At 34.2% G+C, this 25,874-nt stretch overlaps 1 protein-coding gene and 1 long non-coding RNA gene across 3 annotated transcripts in view; one reads left to right on the top strand and one right to left on the bottom strand.

Moving 5' to 3' along the window:
* ROBO2 (roundabout guidance receptor 2) overlaps positions 1 to 25,874 on the top strand; it is a 1,635,852-nt gene that overhangs the window by 170,175 nt on the left and 1,439,803 nt on the right. The gene's annotated exons all lie outside the window — the stretch shown is intronic.
* Positions 1 to 25,874, bottom strand: part of LOC144301735 (uncharacterized) — an 80,780-nt gene that overhangs the window by 18,047 nt on the left and 36,859 nt on the right. The window contains exon 5 of one of the 2 annotated variants that reach the window (XR_013368500.1): positions 25,189 to 25,326. The exons of the other annotated variant lie outside the window; for it this stretch is intronic. This is a non-coding gene — a long non-coding RNA (uncharacterized LOC144301735). Of the gene's footprint in view, positions 1 to 25,188; positions 25,327 to 25,874 lie in introns of those variants that run through there. 2 annotated transcript variants of the gene reach the window in all.

Raw genomic sequence — 25,874 nt, 5'->3', positions numbered from 1 at the left:
TGATTTTTCTATTTTAGTTAAAAAGGAAAGGCCATACAATGCATTTTCATTTGTATGAATATTTACATTAGAGACATAAGTAACCATATAGGAGAAAAATACAATAGAAATTGTGATAGTGATAATTTGGGGGGAAAATGGCATTTTACACTATTTTGTTTTATTGACTTTTAAGATGAATGTCTCTTTCACAGACTATCTTGGTCAGCTTCGTGAGTATAAGAATTTATAGCAACATAGTTATAAATATCAGTAGGGCTTTCTGGTTAAGAGACTAGCAATCTAAGATCTCTGATTTTATTTCTCCAATTTGTGAAAAAATTAAGTCATTGGTCAAATATATGCCAGATACTAAAAAGAATTTCTAACAACCACAGACATGTAGAAGCTCTGTGGAAGAATGTAGAGATGTACTGAAAAATGTAGACACACACTCACACACACGTACACACACACAGAAACCTAAAGAGAGAAACAAACAAATGAACACCTCAAAAAAATTATCCGAAGGGGATTCCTTCAAATTTGTCAATTTGATGTACCTACCTTACAAGCATGAGACTTTCATGATTAGATGAATGGAGCAAAGCACTCATAATCCTCAATAGCAGACAACCCTCATTAATACTTCTCTGGAATAACTCCCTCAAAATACAAATGCCACTAAATAAAAATTATGTTGGGGATTTTCTTTTATTTCCAAAGATGTAGAGTCAATAGTGAAAAAGAGCTAGGCTGAAAAGATTCTTGGGAGATGAATGCCCCATTTCTATCTAGGAAGAGAATTAAGCCTTCTCCAGACTATCACATCATATCCACAGTACAGTGAAGCCTACAAAATTTCACAAAGGAGAATCCATTTAACCTCTGTTACTAAACAAGGAGATTGTATAAACATTATTCATGTGAGGGTAAATAGATTGGTGAGAAAGTGAAACTATAAACTGAAGCAACATGCTTAGAAAATATAGCCTTCAAGATACTGAGGGAACTCCTTCTTCTGAAAATAAAAGCAAATATGGATGCTTTGTAATATCACTAAAATTCAGCTAATTTGGAGTTCATGAATCAAATAGATGAAATATATAACAGACTAATATAAAGTGACCTGTCTTTTAGTTAGGTGACAGTAAAGATGATACAATGTAAACAATAATCACAGGATTAATGCCAGTACAAGATGTACTAAGAAGTGGAATTAAATTATAGGAAGAAGTGACATAGCAGACACACTTAAGCTCTTCTCTAATGTTACAGGAGTGAGGAGGAGACTAACATGCAAAATATGCAAAAAGAGAAGCTACTACAGTGGACAGAAAAAAATGATCCAAATATATAAATTTGTTTCCTAGGTTGATGTTAGAACACATGGGATATGATCAATAACTAAAGACACAATAGAATAAAACATAATAAACTGAGGCAAATTATAATTTGTGAACAAAAAAGACTCATTGTATTACAGGAAAAATGAATGAAGTACTGGAGGGAAGCAATTTTTATTTTCAATAATAAAAATTTATTATCAATGAAGAAAAATGAGAGTATTTAAAAAATCAACATTTTTGGAAACATCCCTGTAACATTAAATAAAACAAGTGTATGTTGAGCTAACCCCTAACATTTTGGCCCAAAATGAACCCAAATAATAAAAAATCAAAATTCAGTAGCTGTTTATTTGTGAAGGAAGAAATAATCTATTCTTTTTTAAGGATTTTACTTGAATTCCTGTTAGCTAACATACAGTCTATTATACTGTACAGTATGTACAACACGGGTGATTCAACACTTCCATACAGCACCCAGGGCTCATAACAAGTGCCCTCCTTAATCCCCATCACCCATTTAAACCATCCCCTCACCCACTTCCCCACTGGTAACCATGCATTTGTTCTCTATAGTCTCTATTGTTCTCTGTTTCTTGATTTGCTTTCTCTGCTTTTCCCTTTCTTGTTTTTCCCCCTTTGCTCATTTGTTTTAATGAATCCCACATGTAAATGGAATCATATAGTATTTTTCTATCTCTCACTGACTCATTTTGCTTAGCATTATATTCTCTAGCTCCATCAATGTCTTTGCAAATGACAAGATTTCATTCTATTTTATGACTAATATTCCAGTGTGTGTGTATGTGTGTGTGAATACATATCACATCTTCTTTATCTGTCCATCAGCAATAATTTATTCTTAGATACACAGGATCTCAGATAATGGGCCCATTGAGTATCAAAATTTATGGGATAAAAATAAAACTCCACCTAGAGTATAATGTATATTATTTATACCATACCCCTATGTATGTGTATCACCCATATGCTGTCAGTGATATACAGGACACACAGTATGCCAACACATACATACCCACACGCAGACCCACTCATGTATATATTTTTTATTTTTATTATTTTTAGAGAGTGCACACTTGCATGCAAGTGGGAGGTACAGGCAGAGGGAAGGAGGGAGAGAGAAAGAGAGAGAGAGAGAGAGAGAGTCTAAAGCAGACTCCATGATCAGTGCAAAGCCTGACAGAGTACTTGATCTTATGACCCTTAGATCATGATCTGAGCCAAAAATCAAAAGTTAGAGGCTTAACCAAGTCACTTAGGTGCCCCAAGACTCACTCATGTATAAAGAAAGACAAGATAATCATCTGATAAATTTAATAAAAAAACCCACAAAGATACAAATATGCAAAATTAGGAATAGAAACTGAAAAAAATGTGGAATATAAATTTGAAGATAGGATGACATTAATAATTTTCTGGAACAATAATTTACCAAACAGTGAACTGAACATATATCAGATTATAATACATAACTGAAGTTTTACTAGGTATTAAAAGAATGTCTTCATTCAATATAACAAATTTATCTTTGCCTCCAGGGAGCTAAAATGAACCCTTATTGACTGGTCTCCATAAGTAATTACTTCCCCATGTGTGTAACACAGATGACTGGAATATTCACAAACAGTCGTAAGGTTCTGAGAATCCTGTGATGCTGAGTAGTGTTCCATTATAGACTTCAGATTTACTTAGGCTACCTTTATAAATTAATTAGGTTTTAAGATCATTCTGACTTATATTTTCAGGCTGAATGACTCATGAATAACTTTGGGATTATAGATTAGCCATCATAACTTGGATGAGAAGAGTATCCAACAGAAAAGCACTTGAAAAATAAAAAGCATTAGACTAGTCTTAAAAACAAGCAAATAAACAAACAAAAACTACCCAAAGCAGATGTATTTTATGAAGAAATCATGTTATTATACCAAAAGGGGATAATGCTATCTTGCTTAAGTTACCTCCAACAAAATGTTAATAATACACATGAGAATTTTCAGCATGTTTTAATAATGGAAACTAATATATTTGGGCATATTCATTTGTTTAGTTTTCGTTTTGTTGATTTGTTGGTTTTAAATTTTTGTCTATTTGAATTTCTATAGATTACTGACAATAATAGTAAAAAGACTACCAGTCAGCACTTCTTGAGCATTAACAGTATGTTAGGCCTTGTGCTAGGTGTTTCACAAGTATTATTTCATTTTATTCTCACAATACCCCTGCTAGGTATTATCCTTATTCTATAGGAAAGAAAACTGAGACTCATTTATTTATATGACAATTCAACTTATGTCTCAGACATCATTATAGAGACTAATCAATCAACATTCAGTATGAACAAACATACAAACATCTCTGCCTTTGTCAGACTTACCCTTCAGTGAGAAACACATTAGAAAAAAAAATAGTTGTGAGCAGATACTTAATAAAACTTTCTCTGCAGCATAAGAATCTGACCTTTGGTTCAAGCTCTAATAGTGTTCCCCTAGAAACCAGATTAGCATAGATTATCAACTATATATTTCAACAACATTACTTATGATAAAAAATGATCCCAAGTTAGGCAATTGCATCTGGACTGGCAGGACATATAAAGGAACAATAAGTGTATCATGGAAATGCCATACTTTGGGTTTTCCTGAGTGTAATGACTCTAGTACTTTGTGGGATACCTAGGTGCTGCGATCATAGTTGTTAAAAGAAATACTGGCGGCATCTTTCAGGTAGAGGCTATTAGGAAAGCACTTGCTTCTCATGTCCTTGTACCCAAATGGCTCGTGGAGAGGGAAACTGTTCTAGGAATTGCTTCAAGGACTCTTGTAGAGGAAAATTTGTGATGCTGCCTGGCTGACCAGCTGTGGTCCTTCAATACCTTACAGCATAGCTGGGTTCTGGTATGCTATGTGTTAGTCTAAATTTATTTAAATCTAAGGAGACTCTCTAGCAAACAGAGTTATGCTGGACTAGACATAGGTGTCCTATAAAGACTAGTAAGGTCATTAGTCTTGTTGGTAAAATAAAAGTCAAATAAAATATAAACAAATAATTCCTATCATGACCAATTCATAGTTTTCACAGTTTGATTGATATGTATATATAAGAACTTCCAGTTAAAACACATAATCTAAATGAAACAAGGACATAGTTTTGATTTGAGAAATACTGACTTTTAACAAAGTAAATCTTATGATGTAAGAGGTAATGACTGCAAATGGCTGCTTTAAATGTTATAGCAGTGGTTCATTATTTTTTGTGCATTAAATAATGATTTTAATAAAAGTCTTGAGTTCATGTTCTGAAAGCTATTACCTTTCAGCTATTGCATATACTTCTTTGTCTAGAGGGCAAAGTGAACAACATCTCATATTTTTCTTAGGCATGATATGAAAGCATTAATTTCCTTCTGCTGCTTTGATGGAACGCAGTGCTTTGGGGCAAGTCAATGCAAAATGATCACATTTTCACTCGTAATCAATATAGCTGGCTGACAGTGGGCATCTATTTTTCATTCCAGCATACAGTAAAGTAAAATGATATGTGGATTTTCTTCAAAAGAGGTGCTTTTAGGAAACACAGATGAAAATAGCATTTTTAGCAAGCCACTGAGAAAGTTGGTTATTACTGCAACTCCTTGGCTGCAGAGACAGATGTGAGTCTGGCCTTTTCTTTTCTCCTCTTCTATCTCTCTCAATGGGATAATTTGAAAATCTGTAACTTTACTTAAGGAGTTGGCTATGAATCATAAATGACAGAATTAGTTTTTAAGGATAATATATTTAGTCCTTGTAGTGTCTCCGTGGACTCCTTGACTTCTAAACACCCATTATGTTTTATGTGAAGAGCATAGATCTGCATTTTGTGCTGAAAAAATGTAATTACCAAATTGCTGCAGGTCCATTTTTTTCTAAGTCATATATTTTCTACTCATGAGATTTTCTAAAATATGAATAAGCTAAATTATAGAAAATGTCTCAAATTACAGTTGGCTGATTTTGACTGAAAAGCAGTGGATATTTGATGTTGAATTTGAAATGTTAGAATGCTTGGAGAAAATGACTAACAATAAAAGAACTAACTTTTATAAACTCTATAGGATCCTGTGAATTTCATAACCATACCAAAAATGTATATTTTACTTGTTTAAATTCTATAAAATTTTATTGGTTTTCTATAAAAAAAGTTTTGAATTTATTCAGATGGTTAGGAAAATGATTCACCAAAAACAGAAGGGAAGAAAAGGAGGGAGAAATTTAGGGAAAGAGAGAGGGAAAGAGAGAGAAAGGGGCTTTTTAGGGCTGGCTGATTCCATAAGTAGAAATTGCTTTGCTTCCATAGCCTTTAAGTCATGTTGCCATGGATTCTCTCACTGATATATTGGTCAAATTTTAAGCAATCTTGTTAGGGTAGTTTTCAATTGTAGGTGAGGGGGAGGATTAAAGATGATAGTTCTTATTTTGTTTCATAAGTGTCCAGATTATGTAGGTTTGCAAAAAAGCACTGGGCTCATGGGGTCATGACTGTACTTTAGCAAGCAGAAAGAGTATTGAGGCCAACTGGAACAGATTTCTATAACTGTTCATCATTCAGTTATTTTGAACCATGAATCCTTGGGCAATTCTTTCAGCTTGGTTTGTTTTAGTGTCTAGGAACTGACTGATGATATTGTGCATCTTGATTGATTTTAGAATACCAGTTTGGAAGAGCACACCATCATTGATTTCCAATTCAATGGAATCATATTTTTAAGCATTGTCTTTTGTTGTTTTGAAATAATACATACAAAAATGCATCATGCTGATTAGGGAGTCAACTAATAAACACCTATATGGAATTAAATGTGAAGACCAAAAACAAACAAACAAACAAACAAGAAGACCACTATCTGCTTCCTGCAATCTCAGGACTTTCTAGAATTAAATATATTTTCAATATTGTGTTTACCTTTCCAGTCCTATTCCTGTGCATTCATAAACCTTCTTATGAACACATAGATAATGAAAAAAAGGATCATACTGCATGTTGTATTAATTTTTTATTGCTGCATAATAAATTGCCACAAATATAGTGGCTTATAACAGCACACATTTATCAGCTCACACTTACGTAGATCTGGCAAGGCTCAACTAGTTTCTAAATTTTTGGTTTCACAAGGCTGGAATGAAGATGTTGGCCAGGCCTCGCTCTTACATGGAGGCTTGAAGAAAGACTCTGCTTCTGTGCTTACTTAGACTGTTGGCAGAACCCAGTTCAGCTATAGATGTCCAATCCTTGCTTCCTTGCTGGCCGTTGGCCAAGAACTGTCCTCAACTACTGGAGGCTGCCATATCCTTTGATATGGCCCCTCTAACTTTAGGGCAGCAACAGTATGTCAAGTTCTTCTCATGCTTTCAATATCTCTGACTTCTCTTCTACCCTCAGCCAAGAAAAAGCTCTGCCTTTAAGAGGATTTTTTCTTTTTTTTGACATTGGACCCACATGGAAAATTCGGAGTAATCACTTTGTTTTAAGGACAACTGATTTGATGTACTCATTACATCTGCAAAGTCCCTTTTGCCATGTAAGGAAACATATTTGTGGGATTAACACCAGGCAGAGGTGAACATGAAGGCCAAAATTCTGCCTCCATACTTCAGTTTGTGTGCAACTTACTTTCTACACTTAGCGACATGTGTTTGAAATGTTTCTGTGGATCTGATGTTTCTGTGTTATTCCCATTTGTATTTTTTTATATTATGTCACCATATTTTTTCCATAGCATGGATATAGCATACAACATTTAATCGTTTTCCTACTTGTGGAAATTTCAGTTGGAAAATGTTTAATATTATATATGACAAGACGGAGTGTAGATTAGAGGTTTAAAAAATTAGGTTTCTGAAATCTAATGGCCTGAGTCAATTAGTGGCCCCACTACTTTACTTAGTATGTGAACTGAGTCAGCTATTTAACTTCTTTGGACCATATTTTTTTGAATATTTATTCAAAAATTGTGAATATTTTCCCACAGAGTTGTTAGGGAGATTAAGTAACATAATAGAAGTAAAATGGTTATCCTGGCAAAAAACATTCACAGAAGTAATGTGAATAATTTCTACTCTATACCAACATGGGTATTTCTTTCTTTCTTTCTAAAAAAGATTTTATTTATTTATTTATTTATGAGAGAGAGAGAGAGAGAGAGAGGGGGGCAAAGACACAGGCAGAGGGAGAAGCAGGCTCCATTCAGGGAGCCTGATGTGGGACTCGATCCCAGTACTCCAGGATCATGCCCTGGGCCAAAGGCAGTGCTAAACCGCTGAGTCACCCAGGGATCCCCTAATGTGGGTATTTCTATGGTGTATTTTCATAGAAGGAGGATTTAGATAGAAGACAAATGCACTTTTAACTTAGATAAGACCAAATTGCTTTATGGTAAATCCGTCCCTGTAAAAAAGATATTATTTTCTGATTTTTCCTGACCCTCTAATACTGGATTAGGTGCACGTTATTTAACAAATGTTTATCAAGTACCTATGATATACCAGATACCTGCTAAGTATCATGCAATACAACTGTGAGCAAAACAGGCATGGTTCTTGCTTGTTAAATTTATAATTTCATAATTTGTTAGTAAATTAACAAGATAATAAAACATTGTATTTTATTTTATTTTATTTTATTTTACTTTCTTAAGATTTACTTTAGAGAGAATATGAGCAGGAGGGGCAGAAGGAGAGGAAGAGAGAATCTCAAGTAGACTGCACAGAGCACGGAGCTCAGTTTGGAACTCAACCTCAAGACTCTGAGATCATGACCTGAGCCAAATCCAAGAGTCAGACTCAGCTGACTATGACACTCAGGCACCCCTAAAATCACACATTTTAATTTTAAATTGTGATTAGTGCTACATAAGAAGAGATCAGAGAATTAAGGAAGCGTATTATCAGGAACCAGATCTTGTCCAGGGAGTTAGTAGCATCCTAGAGATTATGTTAGTTCAGGCTTGAGTAGAAGAAAGATGTGATGAGATTGCTTTTCAAAGGAAGTAAAATTATCAAGGCTTAAAATGGAAGGCAATTATTGAGATAGGTAAGTTTCTACCTTGCAAAGAACTATATAGATAATAGTGGTAATTATCAAGAGAAGGGATAATAGAGGAAGTTTGAGTTGGGAGGGGAAGATCATGCCTTTGAACATAGGCACATTGAATTTGAGACTTTGAGACACCTCAGGGGAGATGCCAAATATATAGTAAAATATATAGAATTCAGAAGAGGTCTGGGCTGGTCATAGATATTTTGGAGTTTGGATTTTGAAGTGGTAATTAAAACCATAGGGAAATATGGTATCATGCAACTCTTTAAAGACCAGAGCTATACTATTCAATACAGGAACTACTAATGACATAGGACCTTTTAGCACTTGAGATATGGCTATTCTGAAGTTAAAAGTACACAAGATTTTGAAAATTTAGTACAAAACAAAGTATGTAAAATATCTCATTGGTAACTGTTTATATTGATTGCATGTTGGGATAATATTTTGGATATATTGAATTATTAAAATTAGTCTCATCTGTTTATTTTTACATTTTTTATGTAGCTTCTAGAATATTTAAAATTATACATTTGCCATTTATGAGTCATATTATATTTCTGTTGGATAGTAGTAGAGTGACAAAAATATATATTTGAGCTTTAAGAAAATCAAATATTTAATATCTTGGTAAAGAATGCTCAGCTGCAAAAGTTTTTGTGAAAGAGCAATAAGACTAGTAAGAGAAAAATAATATTTAAAAACAAAGAAAGTATGTTTTGAAAGAAAGTGTGCTTTATTGGATATTGCTCAGAGATAAAAAAAAGATACAGATCGAAAAGTGTGCATTGGATTTATGACCAGGGATCTTTACAAAGGCAGTGACATTTATTTTGATGGAGAAGGATGAGGTGAAGCCAGCTTTCTGAATATTGATGAACAAACTGTAAAGAATTGGATATTGGGAGGGCAGAGAAATCTATGAAATTCAGTTATAAAGGGGAAATAGTATAAAGTGACATGTTTTAATACAAAGAGACTTGAACATATTTAAAGAACAATATAATTGTCCAGAAAAGACGGAAAGATTTCAGATACAGGAGAAATTAGAAATATTGGATAGTATGTAGATTCTAGAGTAAGAGAGACCTCCTACCAGAGCACTTGTCACATGGTAAATAACTACATGTAAGTCCAAGAAGATAAGAGCCATTTCTTCTTCCTTACCTAACTCTCAACACCTGCTATGAAGTGTTCTATTCCTAATATAGCTTCAAGGAATGTTTACTATGTGAAGAAAACATGAATATTGAATATATGTAAGTTTGCTATATAGATCATAATCACAAAGGACAGTTCTTAGATACCAGACTGTTATTGAAGAAAATAGAATTCTTCATTTTAATAAGGAACAATAGGAAGAAAGAAGAGATAGCATTATATACTGATTATGTTTTTATATTTACAGTTTGTACTATAGACCCTATGGATGCCTAGAACCACTGGAAGCTGAGAAGCTTAATAGAAATATATTAACCCCAGGGTGGGACCTGTCACAGGGCCAGTGAAAAATAAATGAATAAAACCCGAGCCTCCTTCCCCCTGCATGCCTTCAAGTCTAGGCAATTGGTATTGCCGAGTTTCTTGATATCCATTATAACTTTATTCTAGGCTCCAAGTTAAATTATTTTGTAATTTTCCACTTTAATAATGTATCTTAATCAAGCTGCTGCTGTTGAAATCTTGTATATGCTGAGGTTGTTTGCCAGTACTAGGGTACTTTATAAGCCTGAATGAATATGAGAACAACCTAATGTTTGGGAACGATGTAATAGTTGAATTTTTCTTGTTTTCTGCTTCCCTTACTTAGTGCATTTCCACTTTTCCTGGTACTATATCTTCTCTATTGGTCTTAGGTAGATATGGCGAGAACATACAAAGTTCAGGAACTGGGCTATCTGAACAGTGGTCTTATTCTGTTATAGATTGGTGTACATATTATTTTCTAGAAAATGAATTTGGAGGAAATATGAGAAAGTTAGGAGATACTATTTTTGAGTAGGTAACATTTAATGAGCACTTAAATTTTCCATAGATTGCTGAAGCATTTTAGAGTGTTAATTCATTTAATCCTGAAACCCATTTTTGGGGTAAATATTGTCATCATTGTCATTATCAGTATTGTTATCATCTTCATTTCATGAATAAGAAAGGAAGGACATGGGCAGCCTGGGTGGCTCAGTGGTTTAGCGCTGCCTTCAGCCCAGGGCATGATCCTGGAGGCCCAGGATTGCGTCCCACGTTGGCTTCCTGCATGGAGCCTGCTTCTCCCTCTGCCTCTCTCTCTCTCTCTCTCTCTGTGTGTGTCTCTCATGATTAAATAATAAACATATTTAAAAAAAAGAAAGGAAGGACACAAACTTTAAGTAACCAATCTAAACCCACACAGTTAATAAGTGCTGAGACAGGGATTTGAGCCCGCCACTCTGACTCTGGGTTCCTAGCTTGTATCTACTAAGTTATTTAGATTTGCTAAAGCCAGATGGAGGTGAGCTCTTAGTAGTTATACTCAAATAATAACAGGAACTTGGTAATCCTATGAAGTAAGTTGAAAGTTGAATTTTTTTTTAATCTATAAAGGAAAGATGGAACATTGCCTTGAGATCTGGCCTTCTATGCAACTGTGGCTTTATCAACAAGTGAAACCCTGGTTAGTCTCAGTGTCCTTCTTTAAAAAGTCAGTTGGTGGGATCCCTGGGTGGCGCAGCGGTTTGGCGCCTGCCTTTGGCCCAGGGCGTGATCCCGGAGACCCGGGATCGAATCCCACATCGGGCTCCCGGTGCATGGAGCCTGCTTCTCCCTCTGCCTGTGTCTCTGCCTCCCTCTCTCTCTCTCTGTAACTATCATAAATAAATAAATAAAAATAAAAAAAAAAGAAAGTCAGTTGGTTAGACTAATTGTCAATAAAGTCATTTAGAGCCATAAAATGATGGGATTCTTGAATATTCTTGGAGTATCCCAATTAATAGATTTCATGTTTAAAATAATCATCTTAGCAAGTAGGCTGCTAGATAGCAAATGATGAATATGTAAGTGGAAAAGGACACTATTACACATTTACAGTGAAATCTTTATGAGAGAAATCTCTTTAATTTTTCTTTTAAAACATTTTTAGCAAGGGTGATGGATGACTAATTAGATGTTAATTGTTCATGTCTACTGATTAGGAAACTTAGGAAGGGTTTTTAGAGCGTTGATTTAATAAGGAATGACACTTGAATCTTACCCATAATTAGCTTATTACATTTGGCTGCTGTTTGAATCTGTGCTATGGGAATGATTTAAAGAGATTAATCTTTTTCAAGGACCACGTAAGTGCTGGTACATTACCTTAGAACCCCTTCCAAACTTGCTGAAACAATGATGACCCTGATTCTATGTGATATATTGATATGCTTGTTAGGTTAAGGAGAAAAGCAGGAGATCCAGCTTTTGGGTAGACCCCAAACTCTTAATATCAGTTATTAAAAGGTTACACAGTTAATAGCCTTATGCCTTCTTTAATGGGGGAAATTTCATGGTATTGAACAAGGGAAAATCCATTTTTCAATGTGTACATCAAGAAAGAAACTATTCTCTTTCTTGCCAAAACTTGTATATAAACCCTCCTTTCATCCCAGGCCGACAGAGAACTGCCAACAGCAGAGGAAAGAAAATAGAGTGAGAGTGCTCAGCTTAGATAAAGAAAAATGCAGCAATACTTCCAAGAATGAATTAACAAACACTTGTATGCCTGATATCCAGCTTAAGAAACACAACTTCATGAACGGTATTAAGGTCTTGGTGTTACCTGAGGTCAGAGTACATTATTTTCAGAGATATCTTTATATTTGTATTACACATTTATGTATCTCGAAACAAAATACTTGTGTTTTTTCATTGCTGGAATTTTATGGATCTTAATAAATGGAAATCTTTTTCTTTGCCTGAGTTCAGGACCAGTTGAGAAATAGATTAAGAAGTTAGGTAGCTAGAGTTCACTTGATAGCTATCAAAGAGAGAGAGGCTTAGCTGTACACCAATAATGAACTCCTGAGATCTAAACTCCAGAATTAGAGTTACCTATTTGTTGCTTAGAAAGACAGAACAATTGCAAACCTTCCTATGTGGAGGTAAATCTTACTACCCATAGGAACAGATCAGAATCCATCTCTGTGAGTCTAGCTAACCCCCAGTAAAGAAGAAGTGTGGAGCAGTGTATCTTCAGAGGCCAAGGAAAACACAGTATCATCGGGAATTCTTTTGTTCATAATTAACAAGGATTATCACCACCTACTTCCATAAGAAGGAAGAGAAAGTTTACTTAACAGCCCACTGTATAATAATTTTAGCTATTGCATTAATTTATGTATAACTTAAAGTTTTAGTAGACAGAATTTCATTTCAAGTTACAAGGTTAATCATGATTCTTTCCCATCTTCAGAAAATCCTAAACAAAAAAAATCTCTTGAGATGGTGCTGTATTACTAGATTAAGTGGACTAAGTGCACCCTGTTTGTCTGGTAAGGACAAGATTCTCTAATCTGGAATTGGAAAAGGCAAACATATAAGACTGTTTACAAAAATCTGTCCTATCTTATTTTACTACATGTTCCTGTTGGATAACTCAGAGCCAATCATATTTGTTCCTTACCAAAAAGCGATTACACAAAAATAAAAGCAAAATAATCTCTGTGTTTGAAAGTATGAATTTGTGCATTAATTCACTGGAAGAACATATGTATTTATAAGGTAGATTGCACTTTAATTCAAAATAAAATATGCACATTTATAAATATGTGCCTCAAATTTACCACTACATGTATAGCTTTTGAGTATTCAGACAAATAAAAACTCACTTCTTTTCCCATTCGCATGTCATACTCATAGTTAGTTTAATGGGGCTGCTAAAGAGTTTTGAGTCATGGCTTACTTACCTTCATATAGACAGATAAACTTTCTTCAATGTTCTTAAATAATACCTTAAACTTGAAAATCATTTCAAAAAATAGATTGAATGAGAAAATGCAAGATGATCCAAACAAATCATAAACATCTCAGGAACACTAACAGCATTCAGGGATGCCTAGGTGGCTCAGCAGTTGAGCATCTGCCTTAGGCTCAGGACTTGAACCTGGAGTTCAGAGATCAAGTCCCACATTGGACTCCTGCATGGACTGTGCTTCTCCTCCCTTTGCCTGTGTCTGCCTCTCTCTGTGCTTCTCATGAATAAATAAATAAAATCTTAAAAAAAAAAAAAAACTAACAGCATTCAAATTTGGAAGAGATAGTAAGACAATAACAATTCTTAACTTTTTGTAATGACTTTTGACTGACTTACCATAGAAGAATAATAGGACAATTTCTTGTTGTTTGAAGAATGGGGAAAGTGCCAAGGTTCTAGCTATGTTTCATGTATGGTTCATCCCTTTTTTGCTATCATAAGGGGGAAGTTCTGATGCTGCTAAAGGCTATTCATGGATATGGTATCATCCAGTTTAATGTCTCCTCTGCGTGGCTGCAAATATGTTTGAGTATGTATTCAATATTAGAAGACACAATAGGTAATAGAGTTAATCAAAAGTCAAATTCAAATATCAGTCAATGGAAAAGCTGCCACATTATATCTGCATACTTTCATAAACATTCTCTTATTTGAAGCTCACAATAAAATTAATAGTTGTTATCCCACTTTATTGAGGAGGGAAGCTGACAGAGATTTATTCAAGTTGAGGTAGTTTTTGTTATTGCTCCCATAATACAGATGAACAAGCAAAGGCACAGAGACTTACATGATTTATCCAAGGTCAAACAGCTGGGAAGTTATAAACTCAACTGGTCTGACTTTGGGGCCTCTGCACATAACCACTATACCATATGATAGAGGCAATGATCTTCATCTAAGTCAAAATATATTTACCATTTTATTAAAGATATATTCTCAAACAACTAAAAGTACCAAATCTAGCAACTTTTCTCCTTGAGCTTCATTTTATTTAATTCCATTGAAACATTTGATGCCTTTGGATTAATTCTCTTCTTAAAATTCTCTTTCTTTGGCTTCTATATTGAGAAAAATAATCTTATATTTGCATAGTGTTTAACAGTTACTTTTATATGTGTCATTTTATTTTATGTATATAGAGCTTGAGCTATGTTGGGAAAGTTTTATGATAACCATTGCATGGATGAGGAAATTAATGCACAGAGATGGTCCATGACTGGCTCACAATTAGACAGTAGTAAGTAGAGAAATCATATCTAATACTCCTACCCTTTAGAATAACTGGTCTTGTACAGTTTCCATTATAGAATGTTGCCTCCTTAACATTTGTTTTCGAACTGAATGAATTCGATATTCTTTTTTTCTTTAAAGATTTATGTATTCAATTATTTTTAGAGAGAGGGAGAGAAAGACACAGTATATGCAAGCAGGGGGAGGGGCAGAGAGGGTGAGAATCTCAAGCCGACTCTGCTGATTGTGGAGCCCCACACAGGGCCCAGTCTCATCATCCTGAGATCATGACCTGAGTCAAGACTTGGTCACTTAACTGACTGAGACACACAAGTGCCCCTAGATACTCTCACAGTTATTATTTCTTTTACTCATATTGGACCATCTCTAAATTTGTCAATTATGATTAGGTGGTTTTACTGAGGTTAGGCTTAGAATGATTGATGCCATCTTAGAAAAATATGTGTTTGTAGTGTTTAGGAATGTATTAATTAATGCCACGAAACCAGGCTATAGTGTAATGCATCCAGGGGATGTCATATCTGTATTAAAAAGAATAGACTAATTTATTCATTAAATTCTCCATGTACAGATGTAATATTGGCAATGCATAATTTATTTCTTAGGCTTCTTGATGTCTTTATAACAGCCTACTGCCATCTACTGGGTTTTGTTCAGAACTGTCCTGTTAATCACTAAATTCGAATTATAAGTTTTATGAGTTTCAAATATGAGAGCTTGATATTGAGACTTTTGTAACTTTTAACCTCTTTCTTCCAATTATAGATTATGAAATTATTTTATGGAAAATTGGTTTAGTTTGTCTTATTTAGTATAATTTACCATTTCACCTCATAGAACATTTGGAGTTCAAATCTTACCAGTAAATTACCTTGAATATCATCACTATGATTCTAAAGTTCATATCAACCTTTTAATTTTGTGTATTTAAATCTTAGATTTCATTCTATAAAGTTTTGTTAAAATTTTGTCATCCTCTGTATTTTGAATTATATATACCACAGTTACTTCTCCTATTTAAAATGGAAGGTAAAGTTTTAAGATAGCCCAAATCTCCGAAAATTATTCACAGATAATGAGGTAACGACAATAATATATAACATTACTTTTGCAGGAATAAATAAAATTACAAGTGAACTTAATTTTTGTATATTGAAACATAAATTATTCATTGGATAAAAATTACTATATTTCCAATCACATGCTACTCATATAATTTAACTGATTTTAAGGTTGAAATTTTGTTTTTATTTATATATATGTTATTTTGTTTTTAAAATAGGATTAAAAGTCTGATTAGGGGGGCACTGTGTGGCTTAGTCAGTTAAGCATCTACATTCTGCTCAGGTCATGATCCTGGTTTCAAACCCTGCATTGGGCTCCTTGCTCGGGAGAGAACCTGCCTCTCCCTCTCCCTCTGCTCCTTCTCCTGCTTGAGCTGTCTTTCTCTCTTTGTATCAAATAAATAAATAAATAAAATCTTAAAAAAAGAAGTCTGATTAGGCTTTATAGGTATTGATTTTTTTACTGACTTCAGTTATATTAGATAATATAGTAGTAATTGTTATTATTTGTGTGTATTATGTTTCTCAAAGCACTTCATTGTACCTTTCTTCAGCCTTTCATAAGTAATAACTAACATCGAGAAAATTTTTTCCAAAGTCATTAATAATGCTGATACTGATTATTAAATAGCTAGCAATATTGAAATTATTGCCAGAGGGTCTATGGATACACAATAGAGCCCACAATACAATAAACAATGATACAGGCAAGTACTTCATAAATAGATTTTATAATAATATCATTCCCGATGAAAATACTTTTTTTCAACAGCTATATTAAAATTTCTCTGAGGTTGCAGAGAAACCATGACTGTTTATTAGGAACAAAACTGCAGGCAGAATGGAAGAAAAATAATGAAATTTAAAGTATGGTAGTATGGGTTTGAAGATTTAGAAAGACAGAGAAATGCAGTATTTCAGGTACTACTACTGATACTACATGTGACTTGGTTGGTTATATATGCCTAACCATGTGGTACCACCCTAAAGAACTTCTTTTGCAGGAGGCTTGGAATCATCACTCATTTCTCCATCTCTCATTAATCCCACATGTAATCATTTACCAATAATTGACAGTGCCTCCTACTTTCTCTGTTTTCCATTTCTTCTTGCTAATGGCTCTTTATCTGCTCCCTTCTCATGTGTTACTATTGATATTGCAGTAACTTTTTAATTGGTCTCCAATCCTCCAGACTTCCATTTCTCCAGTTCATGTTCTCCACCATCCAAAGGTGAGATGGAAGAAAGGAAATGGAAAGGAGTTAGGTTTGAAAGCTTGTCATTTGCCAAATAATTTTCTCAACCCTCATGAGATAGATTAGTCCTAATTTGCAGGACATAAAATTGAGTTCTGTAGAATTTCCATAGTTAGTCTAAGTTCACAGAACTAGTAAGTGTCAGAAACAGGATCCATTTCCAGATTCCCATTTCATCTATCTTAAACCAGATACATGAGAAAGCTTTCTAAGGTAAGAGCATTGCCATCTTTCAATGTCAGGCTATAGATTAATAATAATAACAACAGTTTATATTAAACAATGCTTTTCATCTTACCAAGCATTCCTCTTAATGTTGTAAGTGTATTAATCCATTTAATCTTAAAAATAACCCTACCAGGTAGTTATTATTGTTATCCCCTTCTTTAGTGATGAGAAAGTGGGGGATAGAACGTTATAGTCTAACCAAATTCAAAACAAGGATATATGAGTGCATGGATTTGAACCCATGCATTTCAGCTTCAGAGTCCGTGCTCTTTTCTTTCTTTTTCTTTTTCTTTTTCTTTTTCTTTTTCTTTTTCTTTTTCTTTTTCTTTTTCTTTTTCTCTTTCTCTTTCTTTTTCTTTTTCCTTTTCTTTTTCTTTTTCCTTTTCTTTTTTTTAAATATTTATTTATTTATTTTAGAGAGAGAGAGCACAGAGGCAGGGGGAACATGAAAGAGAGAGGAGAGAATCCTCTAGCTGACTCCCCACTGAATGCAGAGCCCAATACAGGACTCAGTATCACAAACTCACCATTCTGGGGGCTAAGAATTGTAGGTTCAGTTCCTAATGGGGGGCTTCTTCTTAGTTGGGAGAGAAAGGAAGCATGTTATCTCCTTTCTCTTCATCTAAGTGACTTCATTACCTCATCACTTCCCAAAGGCCCCACACTAAACGCTATCATACTGGGATCAAAGGTTTCAATACCTCAATTTGAGGAGAACAAAAATATTTTGTTTATATCAGACAGTTCAAAGTGATATTTTTCTTCAACTAAGTTTGAACAGTCACAAAACAGTGTGAAGTTTGAACACTTATCAGCGTGGGCAAGTTTTACACATAGCATTTTTATGGTCAAGACTAAGAGAAATGATCAGTTCTTACAATCATTGATTTTTATTTTGCTATGTGTTCCATTTTCTTAAACATGCCACATTTGCTTGGTCCCATTCCTATCTTTTCCCTCTATGTCTTCAAATATTTTGTTGATCCCAGTTCCACACTGAATGGTGAAAGATAAATTGTGCTGTTTAAGCCACCCAGTCTAAGATATTTTGTTTTGTTTTAGCAGTCTTACCTGATGAAGACCTCCTGGCCAAGCAAATTCTGACTGTTTGCAAGGGGACTGTCAATTTGACCAAAACTTTTATTTACCCAGTATTATGGATTGAACTCTGTGTTCCAAAATGATGTATTGAAGTTTATCCCTAGCACCTCAGAAGGCAACCTTCTTTAGAAATAGGCTCATGGCAGGTGTAATAGTTAAGACAGAGTCATACTGGAGTAGGGTGGGTCCTTAATCCAATATGACTATGTTGTTATAAGAAAAAGGGAAAGAAAGTCAGAGGGCAGACAGCCAGGTGAAGACAGAGACACACAAGGGAGAGCACTGTGTGACAACAGAAGCGGAGACTGGTGACTACAGGTACTAACCAAGGAGTACCGAGCACCGATGGCCCCTACCAGAAGCCAGGAAGAGACAAGGAATAATTCTACCCTGAATCACAGCAGAAGCAGAGCCTTGCTGAGACTGTGATTCCTGGACTTTCAGCTTTCAGTACTGTGAGAAAATAATTTTCTGTTATATTAAGCCACCGGAAGTGTGGCACTTTGTTATGGCAGCCTGAGGAAACTAATATACTTAGCATCATTTCACACTCCGAGGGAGGCTCTTGCTCCCATGCTAGCCAGCCAGCTCTAGAATCTCTTCCATCTGTGAGTTTTCTATTTTTATTCATTACAATTATGTGCAATTGCCCAGAATGGTTATATTGAGAACAGGAAAAGCCCCTTTTGAAAACATGTGGCACTTTTCAACACATAAAAGATTTGAGTCGTCCTCTATCCTGAAAAGATGCCCCCACACGCATGATTCCACTTTGCAGTTTTTCCCTTTCTCCAGCTCAAAGGGAAAAGAGATGCACCTACTCCATCTGGAATGTTAGTTACAAAGCTATAGGAAGACAGCAGCCCACTCTCTCTCCAATTCAATAAATTCATGGATAAATGATCTGTCAAAAAAGGAAAGACCTCTCTGACCACACAGTTTTGTAACCAGTCTGATAGCTTATGCTTCTCAGAACTGGTGCAGATAGTGGTCTTATTACCCACCACAAACTCATCTAAGTCCTAGGTCACTTGGAATAGCCCCATCCCACCCTTAAACTGTGATGAAGAGCTGAGAACTCAAAATGGGTCTCTCATTCTATCCAGCTGTAACATTGTAATCATGGCTCTCTACTGTTTCTTTCTAAAGATTTTATCTATTTGAGAGAGAATGAGAGAGCACAAGTAGGAGTAGGGGTAGGGGAGAGGGAGAAGCAGGGTCCTTGCTGAGCAGGGAGCATGGTCCCAGGACCCTGGGATCATGACTTGAGCCAAAGGCAGACCCGTAACCAATGGAGCCACTCAGGACCCCTTACCTTTTCTTTCTTTCTTTCCAGGAACATTCCTTAATTTCTCCTTATTTACAGATATTGTTCTGTCTCTTAGGAGTCCTCTTTTTAAAGACAATAAGACATTGTAAGATATTGTAAGAGAATAAATCTTCTTAACTATTCTGTCCCTTGATCACCAAAGTGGTTTCTTTCCCCATTGGTTTCAGGAATTTCTTAAATATATTACTATTATCATAAGATTGCCAAAATTTCAAAATGTACATTGATTCTCAAAACACAAATAACCTAGGGATATTGTTTCTATTCCTCTCATCAAATCTTGTAGAACTTCAAAAATCTAAAGATTACCAATTTTTCCTGTTTTGGGGGCTAATTGTCTGCATTCTTCTTAAATGAAAAATCCTTTTCCATGTCACTTTTCACCTATGAATAATGTATCTTTTGAATTATAGTGAAACTGGATATGAAATTTAAGTACCATACTCCTTAGTAGTGTAATTTGCCTTTCAGAAAAACGCCTCAGTGTAGACAATATTTTGGGTGTTCAATCCCTGAAGAGTTACAAAAATTCAAGTTAGATTTTCTTTTGTCCAGAAGCAAAATAAGTTATTTTAAAATAATTTTAAAAATCTAATACTCATTTGATCAAGATTTTATAATTTATTTTTACACATCTACTTTTTTCTAGTTTATAATAAAATACCACCACATTTTTACATGATATTTTTCTGGATCTGTATTTAGCAAGCAAAGTTATTATATATCATTGAAAAGTCTAAAATGTAAATTTATTTTTCCTTAATAATAGGGTATTAAAAATAAATTTTCAATAGACTATTATTGATGGACTTAGGAAATATTCTATTGAATAAATATAAGTTCAGCGTGAATCTGTTGACACAATTAACTTGTATTAATCTTTAGTGGAATAATGTCCACAAATAAATTCAGTGCTATAGCTTTGCTGGGTTGCTATATTCATACACTTAAAAACAAATGAGAGATAAAAAGATAACTAATAAATTATATATACTCTTGATGGAAAAAAGCACTAATTATTAAAGATTTATACAATTATTCTTCATTATGTCCAATAAATAGATGGAAGGAAAAGGCTTTAATGAAGACTTACTAAGGCCCAAAGCAACTGAATTCGAAACATCTGAAAATCATCTTTAAGGCAGCAGTGAATGGTAAATTCAATTTGTTTAAAAAGAAAAAAAAAAAGACTTAGGTTATGATTTAGGATAAAAACAAGAAAAATCATTGAGATTATTATATGGAAATTTCATTGAAGGCAAAGGCTTTTGTATTTAGGTCCTTGACACTTTGTTGAAAGAACATGGAAACCTTTGGAGAGAGAATTTTTAGAAATAAATGTATGAGCAGACTTTCAACAATAGCCCCATATGCTTATCTCACCCTCAAAATTATGGCAAACATTGGGAACTAAAAGATGAATGAGATACTGAGAATGAGTCATAGCAGTGTCAGAGTACTTGAAGTTTTTCCTTTTGAAATTTCCTTTTGAACCATTTGAACATTATTATATGCTTCTAGGCTTTATTTCCTCCTTTGTTGTAACTAATATATTTTTGTCAATCAAAAAGACTTTATGTTTTACATTGTTTTTGTGTTTTATTCCACCAATATGACATTTCTGCAATTATTATAACCAGAGAAAAATCAATACTTCCTTTAGTTTTTATCATTGGTGAGTCATTGGAAGATAGTGGCTGGTCACTCCTACCTCTAGACATGGTACCCCCAACTCTTAACCACATGAGCCAGTAAGCACTGTTACTATCCACTGAAAATCTAAGATATAGTGTTAACTCCAAAGCTGGTCAGTAGACATACATTACACACATGTACACACCTCCTCCACTTTAATAATAAAGACCTTTCTTTGGGAGAAATACTAGTAAAATTATATTCATTTATGTTCCACTTTCCTCTGCAATCTCCCACCATGTCTGAAGGTAGGGTTGATACAAATGTTTATAAATTACTTGCTTTATTGCTAAAGAATTACAAAAAATGAATAATTATGAGAATAAAAAAAGACTCAGATTCCTAATGCCACTTTTGATGTGTTCCCTTATGGTCATTAGTTCTAGGCTTCTTTTTTCTTATTTTAGTAATTATCCTAATAGTTTTATGCAGTTTTTTATGCTGCAGTTTCTAAATTGCTACTTGATTTTCATGAATTTTTCATTTGTTACAATGAATTGAATAACTGTGTCATAATTTACCTAGATAATAATAGACCTACATAGACCATCCCCCTATCACAGACTATTTAATAAAATTCTAGAATGATCCTCTCTGTATAGATTTTTAAAGATTATTTATTTAAATTTGACTTTAATTGATAAATCTAAAGCATGTAAAGATATTTAAGTCTTCTGATACATATTGCCAAACTGGCATCCACAGTGGGGCTGCTAATTTTTAATAGGCAAGATGGACTATCTTGTTCATAACTCAATAATCCAACTTCTTTGGCTAAATGTGAGTGGTTCTGAGCAATCAACTGAGGATGCCTTATTTGATTAATTGCTTAAAATTTATTTTTCTTTTAATGAAAAGGTATAGCTCTAATTTAAAGTGAATTTTAAAGAAATTAATTCCAGATGAAATTTTCTCACAGCCCAGGAACTTTGTGAATATCTAAACTTTAAGTGATAAAAAACAAACAAAAAACAAAAACAAAAACAAACAAACAAAAAAAAACTTTAAGTGCTTGATGGCTTTTCATGAAGTTAATACTTTGGGTATTACTAGTAGAATGAAGGGATTCTATCCAAGAAAAATTGGTGTCACATTTTCACAATCATCTTCTGATAACCTTTCAATGAAGGAGTCATATTAGTAAAAATGACATTATTTATAACAGCAACCATATCAAAATCAGCTATTATTTAATGGATGCTTACATAGTCAGAATATTTATTAAATTCTTTATGTATATGATTTCATGTACTTCACAGAAACTTCCAAGATGAGGAAATTGAGCATTAAAATAATTGATATGACCAAGATCACCCAACTAGTAAGAGATCAAGTTGAAGTTAAGACCCAGAGAAGTTGGACTCCAGAGCACATGTTATTTTCACTTTATTACAGTATAAATTAATAATTTACCTTGTGACAGATAAAGGGGCATGATTAATGTAATCTTGGAAAAATAATTGTCCCTGCAGTATCAATTTTTATGAAATGATGTCATGATCACTTGTGAGTGCTACTAAAGATATTGAAATATCTAAAGACAAATTTCTTGGGCATTCAGAGTATGACATTACTAGATGAGTTTTATTGTCATGTGACTAAACAAGATGACTTTCAGTTCAGAGAGGTCATGATTTATAATAGTTCTCAGATTTTATTCAACTAGATTTATTTATTTATTTATTTATTTATTTATTTATTTATTTATGAGAGAGAGAGAGAGAGAGAGTCAGCAAAGGAGAGCACAACCAAGGGGGGGGGGAGAGAGAGGGAGAAGCAGACTCCCCACTGAGCAGGGAGCCCAAAGTGGGGCTGGACATGGGGCTAGATCACAGGCCTGGGATGATGACCTGAGTCAAAGGCAGATACTTAATCAACTGAGCCACTCAGTGCCCACATTCAACTAGATTTTAAATGACTTGTTCTTTCAATGTGACACATGTTTGTGGGGAACTAGTACGCTAATATCTCATTCCTCCAGCAAAGAATCAGTGTGCTTCTTTGGAGACTGTTGTTCCTGAACTGATAAGCAAATCTGGATGATGTGTGTGTCCCAACCCACTTGTGGAGCATTCTCTGTCCATCATATTAAAAGCTGTTTATTCGAGTTTTTGCTGCTATATAATGATGGATTACTAGAATTACTAGTATTGGAAGTCTTAAATATGATCTTCACATGCTATTTTTGTTAGCCGGTGCCCTTAAAAGTAAATTTAGAATTCAAAATTTTTAAGAATTCCATTTTGAAAGAAAAGATTTCCCTGCAGTAGCGGTAAACTCAACCTGTAATGAAAATTCAGACTTTCCTTAGAAAAATCAGCTTTTCAGTACATCACTATAGGATATAAAGAATAAGTACACAAAGTTCAAATTGTTACTTTCTTTGAAACACCACTAACAGGATAATAATATAATAATAATCTGTTTTACTCCAAGCCTCTAACATTAGCATTTCTACTTGTAATAAAACCATTCAATTTACACAGTTATAGGCACCAATCAGAAGTTAAAAATGACAACAGCAGATGAGAAAAATACAACAATTAGTTCTGATTTTTTTACATCTTGCATTTTATTTACCTAAAATGTTTTCATCTTCATCACCGTGGGAGGGGTCTCAAGTAGACTTTCCAGGTAAAGATTTGGATTCAAATTCAGGTTCTACTGTTTACTAGCTGGTGAGTTAAAAATCCATATTTTCTTCCCCAGTTGTTTTGTGTGTAAAACTGATATAAAAATAGATCTCTCCATATGATTATTATAAGATGCAAATGCAATCACATATGTAAAAATTTAGCAAGGTGAATATGATGATTAGTATCATTAATATTAGTAAATCTAGCATTGCTCTGAAAATTTTTAAATAAATAAACAAGTTTTGATTGTTTCTCTAATGACTTTTTGTAGCATTAGCCATGGGAAGCAACTCATGAAATTCAATGCTCTGTTTTTGTGTCATCTACATGGACATCTTGTGAGTTTTACTATAGATTAAGACAGCCAATCTCTTTGACGTGCCCCTGGAACAGCAACATTGGATTGAAAGTATGCTATGCCACATGGACTTCAAATTATGCCATCCCAAATGCCTCCAAATTTGTTGGAAATTCATACACAAAGTTTAACTTAGACTTTTTGAAGATTGTGTTCGTCTATTCCACTTAAATAACACTGTTAACTGGTTGTAACAAAGACGGACAAATAAGTGTAAGAACAAGATCTAGATTTTAGGGAAGTAGAATAGCATGAGCTCTGGAGCTAGTAGCTTTTGTTCAAATCCTGGCCCTTTGCCTCTCTTACTATATGACCTTGGGTAAGTTACTTAACCTCTCTATGTCTGTATTTCTTCAGAGTATCACTAGGATCAAAGAATGAATTTTATATTAAATATGTAGAGCAAGAGTTCCAGGCACAATGCACATGCAATATGCTATTTACTATTATTTCTTATCTTCAGTTAAATATTCCGTCTAGTTTCCTTTCCTTGCAGATGATCTTAATGGAATCCTCAGAGGGATAGAATTAACTAGCATATGTAACTGTTACAGTAACTCTGCTCTACCCTTTCGACATGCTATTTCACGGAATATTAGTAAACTACTTCAAAGCTATTAATGTCCATGTTTTCCTCTAACTTAGAAGGTTAGGGCCAGGAGACAAACCTAGATCTTTTTCATTTCTAAGTTCATTCTATTTTTATAGCTTTATCTAAATCTTGTCATGTGGAAGATTTTGGACTTCATTATTTTTATAAACATTTCAATTTTTCAGTACTTATCCTTGTGTTACTGGATTTGAGCACTCATGATTAATATGCTAGCATTGATTTGATCGTCAGACAATTTTAAAGATTTATTTATTATTTGAGAGAGAGAGAGAGAGAGAGAACATGAGCATGAACAAGAGGAGGGTCTGAGGGGGAAGGAGAGAGAGAATCTTCAAGCCGACTCACTGCTGAGTGTGAAGCTCAATCCCAGGACCCCGAGATCATGACCTGAGACAAAACCAAAAGTTGGCCACTTAGCTGACTGACTACCCAGGCATCCCTTGACCTTCAGTTTCTTTGATATCACAAACATTTGAGCAGCATCCATGAACTCTTTAAAATGGTTGTGCAGATGTCATACTGTCATCAGCCAGAAGTTTCTACTAAGTATTTTTTTATGTGTATGTGCATGCATACTCAAGCACAGCTACTTTCCTTATCCTTAATTTGGCCGTCATTTTTATTTTCTCTTTGATTTGAGTAACCCATGAGTTTAGGGAAGTTTAAAAAGCAAAAGCTTCTATGACAGATATTAAAATTTTGCCCTCAAGAAATCATCCTAGCTTGTAGGTTTCTTCTACCAGCCTCTGAAACTTATGTCAGTATTCAAAAAATTGAAAAGAGAAATAGGTTCTGAAATATGGGCTAATGAGCTACTTTAAAATGCTGCTTTTATAACTACTAATAATTGGCTGTAAACCAAAACTTAAAAAAATCTGGAGTACAGTAGATATATAGCAGGTGTTTGATGTTGAGATGAATTGTTTAAATGCATG

This window comes from Canis aureus, chromosome 30, assembly GCF_053574225.1.
Source record: "Canis aureus isolate CA01 chromosome 30, VMU_Caureus_v.1.0, whole genome shotgun sequence".
Lineage (NCBI taxonomy): Eukaryota > Metazoa > Chordata > Mammalia > Carnivora > Canidae > Canis > Canis aureus.
This window is presented reverse-complemented; position numbering and strand designations above follow the sequence as displayed.